The following is a 6950-nucleotide window of genomic DNA, read 5'->3' on the forward strand; positions in this document are numbered from 1 at the left end:
TATAAATTATCAAGGGAGAATGGGGGAGGGAGAATGGGGGACGAAGGGGAAAAAATGAAGAGCTGATACCAAGGGCTCAAGTAGAAAGAAAATGTTTTGAAAATTTTGATGGCAACAAATGTACATATGTGCTTGACACAATGAATGTATGTATGGATTGTGTATGAGCCCTCAATAAAATGATTTTTTTAAGTAGCTAGAGATGAAAAGAAGACTCCAGTTCTGAGAACATTGATTAGGTCTAAAACAAGAAAGGACAAGATGAAGACAAACATACATCATCTGGATGAGGGAGACCATTAGCCCAAGGTTGTAATGGTGATAATGGCGCCCATGCATTTACAGAGAAAACTGTCACAGAAGCAAAATGGCAGCAGATCAGTGAATCACAGTTGTAAGTGGGTCTCCAGAAATGGGAAATGCACAATGGTGAGGACACTCACTTTCTATAAAGTAGAGCTGACAAGATTGGTCCGGGGCCTTCCAACCGAGGCACTCACGACTGTGTGACCCCCATATGGTAGTCTCTATCATAGTAAGCCCCTAAAGGAAATGGAATGCCAGGCTCTTGTGGGGTAGTAGTAATCAACTTTCTGAGGCACTCTACCTGGTAATGGTCAGAAGGAAGTCAATGGAGACTTAATCCGCATGGGGACTCAACAAATAGGTATTGGGCTTGCACTGTTATCCATACAGCCTTCTGCAAACCTGGTGCTCAGAATTTAAGCTCTCATAGGTATTATTTTACCACGCTATTTAAGATAGAAACTTTTCTCGCCTCTTATGTGTCCTCTTAGGTGTCTTATTTCTATTTTCTCTTAACATTTACCACCACCATTTATCATACGACAGCATTTCTAGTTCCATTTTTCTGTCAGTTTCTTTCCTGGCACATAAGCTTTGTTAGAGCAGGAGCTTTGGTTCCCTTTTATTCTCTTAAGGAGAATGTACTTATACTTGGAACATGCCAGTTTTTAATACATATTTATTCAATGGGCAAATGAATGGTGGAAAGACAAGATTATTTGGAGAATTTGCTTCTTAGATAACCATTTTCTGACAGCATGTTAATCAACAGCTGGAAGGGAACGGAAGCTCTAAAAACAGAGAGAGAAGGAAAGAGTTGAGTTTTGATAGCAAAATCTCTCAATGTAAGTCTTCATTCATTATAAGTCATTCAAGCTGTATGACTTACTGGTGGAAAGTGATATGGAATCTAAAGAATGATACTCATGTCATAGACAACTCTCTTTATGTAAAGCCTCTAGGAATAAGATTCTCTAGAATATACTCAAGCCATTGGGTGAATTTGTTCGTTTTAACAAATCTAAATGTAGCTCCTTGCACAGGAAAGGCTCTATGAATGTAAAAATTCCAGAAAGCCATACTGTTTAGAGGAGTTTCTACTCTATGTGCATGTGCATCATTGGGAAGTACAGATTGCCCCTTCACTGTTATTCATCACTACATTCTGTTATTCACCATAACACTCATCCTGCCAATATTTGTTGGGTCCTGATCTATGGAGCACAACAAGAATTCAAGGTTTTGACACCAGAAGTCCCCTTAGAAAACCAGTTAATGCTAGAAAAACAAAAGTAATTGGTCAGTTTATATGGTTGCTGGCAGGGTTGCCAAGTTCGTTCCAACTCATAGCGAGCCTGTATGCAACAGAACAAAACACTGCGCAGTCCTTGCCCCCAGTCCTGGGTTGGTAATGAGGCTTCCTCCAATCCTGATGCTGTGTTTTTATTCAGATAGCCCAGCTTCTCGGATTATTTGCTCAGCATACAGACCGAATAAGCAGGGTGAAAGGAGACAACCTTGACAAATGTCTTTCCTGATTTTAAACCGTGCAGTACAGGGAACCCTCGCCACTTCGCGCTTCGACTTCCGCGGCTTCACTCTATTGCGGTTTTTGCGTTAACAGCGCATGCTCTGTCATGACTGCCACTGATTGGCTCATACTGTACACGCTTGATGCCATAAATAATATAATAAATAATAAATGATCATTGTAACGTCCAAAATGGTTTACTGTATTTTCCCTTTTTCGTTTAATAAATTGGGTAATACGAGTGTCATGGTGACTAAAGGGTGTTTTTTCATGTCCTCTATGCTCTAACTACGAAAATATTTGATTTACAAATAAGGAATCCTACTTCGCGGAATTTCATTTATCACGGTGGGGTCTAGAACCGATGAACCGTGATAAACGAGGGTTCACTGTATTCCCTTAGTCGGTCTGAACGATGGCCTCTTTATAGAGCATTCTATACTTTAAGGGAAAGGCCAATGTCATTGCTAGGAAATTGGATGCTTATCATGAGATGTTCACTGTACACAAACTCACAAAATATAAACTGCAAAAACTGACCCTTTCCTTCACTACGTAGTGAGATGTCGTGATTTCCCTGGATGACAAGAGTCTCGGGAGGAGATGAGGGTATCTGGGATGGTTTAGACTCTTCAGCTTTGGGTTAAGCCACATTGAGCAGAAAACAAAAATGCCCTTCGTTGGATTTCTCCCCTGAGAGATCTCTATAGCTCTTGAAGACATGCTTTGAAATTTTGTTCGTGAATAATTTCATCAGAACGTATCACCTGACAGATGGAAAATCCAGCAGAAGTGGGAGAGATGGCCCCAGTTGTGTGTGCAAAGTCAGAGAGAGAGAGAAATATTCTCCTGTAAGCAAAGAGTTCGTGTGAATCCATCCAATGTATGGTAACCTCTAAGTAGGTCTCATGTTGTGCTGACCCTGGACTGAACTCAAATGAAATAGAGTGAGTAATGATTAACATAATCCTGGTCTGAGGTCTGAGACTTCCAAGAGAAAACTTGCACTAACTAATCAACATTATTTATCGAAAACATACAGATAGATAGTTTGCACTTGGTTTATGTACTTTCTGGAAGAAAGACAAGGCTTTCTACTCCCACCAGAAATAATAATCTCAGAAACCCACAGGGGCAGTTCGGCCCCATCCGATAGGGTCACTATGAGTCATAATCAACTCCGTGGCGGTGAGTTTGGGGTTTTATATATACGCTTGCTTTCTTCTACCACTGAGTTCACCGTATGATATTTTGTGGTACAAAGGGCCTGGTTGCGCGGGAGGACTTGATCAAGGTACCACCCATCTATCTTGGTGTTCACTTTCTGAAGAGGAACCGCATCCTGGCAAAGGATCCTGAGAGTTATGTCTGGAAGAATAGCCCTTTTTGGTTCTTCACCTATATATTCTTGATCCTTTACCTTCGTTAAGTTGTCTGTCAAAATGAGTACGAGGACATTCGCTACATTTGATTTAGGTAAATCATAGGGCAACACATATCAATATCAATTATCCTATCATTTAAAATTGTGGCTACTTAAGAGTTCCTGCAACTAAGACCAGTGGCACTATTAAAAGCCACTGGCTCCTTCTTATTCCTGGTCCACCAGATTGGGGTCCCTTCCAGGAATTATTTGGATGTCAGTGGTGTAGTGGGTTACAAATTAGGCTGCTAATCCTAAGAGTGGCAGTTCAAAACCATTAGCTTTTCCAGGGAGAAAGGTGAGGCCTTCCAGTCTCTGTAAAGATTTACCATTTGAGAAACCTACAAGGGCAGTTCTCAGTACTACAGGATCACGTTGAGACAAAATCAACCGGATGGCAGTGAGTGTGAGGGTTTGGGGGATCATTGGTGCTCTCTCTGGTCTTGTAGTGGTGAACCCCTCAGACCAATATCCCCTTTACTATGCCCTGCCCAACCCTCCCTGCTCCTGAGTGACCCACTTACAAGTGTCCTTTGATTATCTTCACATGTGTTCATTGTTATATTTTTCTTTTACTCTCTATTGCTAAGTGGTGCTATCAAATAATGACAATTTTTTGTTTAGTTACCATGTGCTCTATTGGAAGGGTAGATCATTGGAATGAGAAGGTTGTGAAGTTGTTAATCTTCATAACCTAGGATATCATAAGGGAAAAATACAGATAGTGAGTGACCTTATACACTGTTAGTTAACTTCTGAGACTCAGAGTTTTTGACCTTCACACAAGATGCTGTCTGTTTTTGGATGAAAGCTACATGTGGGTCAATTGGAAAGTTGGATCAGTCCATCTTGGACTTCTCTTTCAACTTTAAGAGAATTCTATTAATAAATTAATAAAGCTCTTTGTGGTATTAATTAGATAACCCTTTCAAAGAGTGGACTGTGGAAAAAAACTATTTTTTAATTGGCATAACAAAGCCTTTCTAAAGCAAAACATTTATGAAAATATAAGTTTTGCCTCTGATGCTATTATTCCTTAAGTAAGTTATATTTGTATCTTTTTCTTTTTCAATAAGCTTACTTTTATTTTATAACACATGTATGCTTATGAGTTGGCTTGCTTTAATATGAAGAATTTATGGAATAATTTATCTTAACAGATTTCTGTGTACATAACTACCTTAGAATTAAGACCTTTCCAAGCAACTTGAATGAAATGTCACAGAATGCATTTCGTTGATGAACTAAAAGATATTTTAAAGGTAAAATTTTCCAGTGAGCCGGGAGCTTTGCTTTTTTTCCTTGCTGGCGCCAGTTTAAAGACAGGCAAATAAGTACAGGAAGAATCTCAGTGCCACAGTGAGGTCAGCATTAGACTGCTAATCAAAACATCCAGCCGCTCACGTCTGACAGCTGCTTGCTGCAAATCCGCCTTTCTGAACCTTGGTGGCATAGTAGTTTTGCATTGAGCTGGGCTCTGCAAGGTCAGCAATTCAACCCGCCAGCTGTTCCAAGGGAGGAACATGGGGCTTGCTATGCTTGTAAAGGGTACAGTCGCAGAAACTCACAGGGACAATTCTACCATGCCCTTGAGGGTTGCTATGAGTGGGCATGGACTCTATGGCAGTGAGTTTGGTTCATTCCCGTAGAGTTTCGCGATCTCAAAAACCGTGGGGAACAGTTTCTACTCAAGGCCAGAGTCCTTTAGCTAAAGTGTAGGCACTTTAAAAGAAACTCGAAGAGATAGATTTAGATTCAGTAAGTCAAGGAACAATTAAAATAATTACATTTTATTTCCTCAGTAGTGACACATTTTGTGGGATATAGATCATTTCAAGGATTTGTATGGCACTCCCCTAAGTTATCAAGTGATTGTCATAATTCGAAGTTATTATACTTTTTTATCCATATTCAGGTCTGCTAAATAATGTGTTTCATTTCCCCCTGAATTCTTGAAAGGTTATTGTAAGAAATATGCAACGAGAGCGGTGTTTAAAAGATGTGTCGACGACAAGCTTATTTGAGGACTTCTGGTAAAAGTGTGCCTTAGACAGACTCTCTACAAACCTTCTTCAAAGACGGTGTGGAGAAGACAGATAAGGATGAGGAACCCGGAGACCTAAATCTCTGAGGATTGAAAATGTGCGCTGCATACTGACAGAGAAGATCTGAGGTGGAAGCCTCAAATCTCACACAAAGAGATGGAGAGGAACAGCATGTGTGCCAATGGCCAACCACCATCTGGACAGCCCCTCCCACAGTGTGGAAGACGCCCCAAGACACCCAAGCGTGAGCAGCACCCTAGTTTTACAGACCCATTGGGTTAACAGATGAATACCTAAGACTCACTATGTTCCACCAAGTGGACAGTTGCACCCCTACTTCCACACTCAGAGTGCAGTATGTGCACTCTGCTGGGGGTGGTGGGGGTGGTTAGCTGACGGGGCTGTTGTACAGCATGGGAGGCTGACAGAAGGGAGGTTGAATCATGCTAGATTTCTCACAAGCTCTGGAACCCAGAGGTTCATGCCCAGACACATGGAATCAGAGACTGGCTGCCCTTAGTCCCACCTGTAGCACGAATGTCCTGGAAAGGCTCCACTCACACACTACCTGGGATCTAAAGGCAGCTCCAGGACTAGAGGAGAGGCTTTCCTCCCTCTAATTCTTGCACCCTCACCCCGGAAAACACACACACACACACACACACACACACACACTGACATACACACTTCTTTTGGCTTAATAAACAAATAACATAGACGCAGAGAGGTGGAACCATCCCTGATTCCCATATCCCCTGGTGACCAGCTAGAGCGGATTAAGAAAAGGCAGTGGTCAGTTCTGGTTTTGGAGAACGTCAGGGTTTCACTTCCTTATTTTGTTGTTGTTTGGACAAACCAGCGAGACTCGGGACAACACAGATATAAAAACATTCCCGACATGGGTCCTTGAGAAGCACACACTGGCGACTGAAATAGTGGAGGTTTGCAACTGCGGGTGGCCTGAGCAGGGAGGTGTGGTTGGTAGCTACGTGTTATTATTGTTTCGTTTTTCATTTCCTTCTTCATCTGCCAAGAGTCAGCTCTCCCAACACTACCCTGCCACCCCACAGCTTCAAAAGCTACAACTAGTGGACAACTAGGGTATGGGGTAGAACTGCCCCTGTGAGTTTCCCAAACTGTAACTCTTTATGGTAGGAAAAAGCCTCATCCTTTTCCCCTGGGGCAGCTAGTGGTTTCGAACAGTTGACCTTGCAGTTAGCAGCCCAAAGAATAATCACTGCTCCACCAGGACTCCAACCTCATAAAAGAGGGGGAAATAACCAAGCAAGTTTGAAGGGCCCCACACAGGATAGACCCCAAAAGAAGATCCCCATGACATATCATAGTCAAACTTTCAATACTAAGACAAAAAAATCCTGATTGCAGCTCAGGAAAAAAGAAAAGTTACCTACAAAGGAGAGGCAATAAAAAAATTCCGATTTTTTCTGCAGAAATCACACAAGCTAAAAGGCAGTAGAATGACATACATAGAATTTTGATAGGAAAAGATGGCCAATGAAGAATCTTATGTCCAGCAAAATAAGCCCTCAAATATGAGAGAGAAATCAAGGCATTCTCAGGAAAGGGAAAATGAAAGGAAATTGTTAAAACAAGACAAATCTACAAAAATTACTACGGGGAATTC

The sequence above is a fragment of the Echinops telfairi genome, unplaced genomic scaffold (assembly GCF_000313985.2).
Source record: "Echinops telfairi isolate 266 unplaced genomic scaffold, ASM31398v2 ScPeMD7_5868;HRSCAF=6743_0, whole genome shotgun sequence".
NCBI lineage: Eukaryota > Metazoa > Chordata > Mammalia > Afrosoricida > Tenrecidae > Echinops > Echinops telfairi.